This window comes from Myotis davidii, unplaced genomic scaffold, assembly GCF_000327345.1.
Source record: "Myotis davidii unplaced genomic scaffold, ASM32734v1 scaffold93, whole genome shotgun sequence".
Classification (NCBI taxonomy): domain Eukaryota; kingdom Metazoa; phylum Chordata; class Mammalia; order Chiroptera; family Vespertilionidae; genus Myotis; species Myotis davidii.
In genome coordinates, this window is record NW_006292095.1 from 4,291,358 (window position 1) to 4,292,935 (window position 1,578).

The window sequence follows — 1,578 nt, forward strand, 5'->3', positions numbered from 1 at the left end:
TTCCAGTGGTTCAGTCAAACCGGTGGGTTTCATATATATATAGATAGTTGTACATGAAAATAGCAATATATTAGATACTAGAGGCCTGGTGCATGAATTTGTGCACCAATGGAGTCCCTTGGCTTGGCCTGCGGGATAGGACTAAAACCAGCTCTCCAACATCCCCTGAGGGGTTGCAGATTGCAAGAGGGCACAGGCCAGGCTGAGGGACCCTTCAAGTGCATGAATTTTTGTGCACCGGGCCTCTAGTAAAAAATGAAATTAATGTCATTTAATCTATGCTAAATTATAAACTTTAGAGAAAATGTATTAACACTGAAGGAAAAACAATGAGGATTTACTCCAAGTTCCAATCCTATTCAGTTTACCACACAGTGAAATCATATCCAAGTGGGGCTCAGGTTCAAAAGTCATCACCTGAGCAACACAAACTCCTTCAGAAGATACCTCATGTTGGAGTCTGAGGCAGTATTTTAATACATCCAACACAATCTTTTCTTCCAGCATCATTGCAATGACATATGTCAATTTTTTTCAGTAAACTTGATGAAGTAGATGGTCACCAGCTAAGGGCCATTGCTGAAAACTCTATATAACTCTAGATACTAATATCAAAACCACATTCAGAAGTTGCTAAGAGAGTAGATCTCAAAAGATCTCACAAGAAAAATAATTTTGTAAATATGGGTGGTGATGGATGTTCAGTAGACTTATTGGGCTGAGTATTTTCAATGCAAATATTAAATCATTATATTATACACCTGAAAAAATAAAGTGAAATAAAAACATGTCGCCGAAGCCGGTTTGGCTCAGTGGATAGAGTGTCGGCCTGCGGACTGAAAGGTCCCAGGTTCGATTCCGGTCAAGGGCATGTGCCTGGCTTGTGCGCACTTCCCCAGTGGGGGATGGTCAGGAGGCAGCTGATCGATGTTTCTCTCTCATCGATGTTTCTGACTCTCTGTCTCTCTCCTTTCCTCTCTGTGAAGAATCATTAAAATATATTTAAAAAAAAACAAAACATGTCATATACTTAAAAAAAAAACACATTCAGTACTAGGAGACTTAAGTCTGGCATACACAACAGAAAGACTGAGGGAAGAAGAACAGAGTCACATCTTCCACTCAGCAGATCAATTTAGAAAATAAATTTACTAAGTGGAGTTTCTTTAACAAATAAATGCCATGAAAAGAAAGAAGAGGGAATTTTTATAAATTCAAAGAAACCAATGGAAAAATAAACCAATTCTGAGACAATCAGGGAAACCTTAACACTGATCAGATATTTAATGATCTTGAGAAATTGCCATTAATTTTTTAAGTGTAATAAGATACTGCGAGGAAAAACCAAGATGGCGGCATAGGTAAACACTGGAGATTGCTGCCTCGCACAACCACTTCAAAAATACAACTAAAAGACAGAATGGACATCATCCAGAACGACAGGAAGGCTGGCTGAGTGGAAATTCTACAACTAGAAGGAAAGAGAAAAGCATACCGGGACTCAGAGGAGGCGCAGTATGGGAGTAAAATACTAAGGTGCAGAGGTGCATGCGGAGCAGGCTGGCGGCTGAGGGGGCA

At 39.7% G+C, this 1,578-nt stretch overlaps 1 protein-coding gene across 1 annotated transcript in view; it reads right to left on the reverse strand.

Moving 5' to 3' along the window:
- Positions 1 to 1,578, reverse strand: part of ADAM9 (ADAM metallopeptidase domain 9) — a 110,307-nt gene that overhangs the window by 94,371 nt on the left and 14,358 nt on the right. The gene's annotated exons all lie outside the window — the stretch shown is intronic.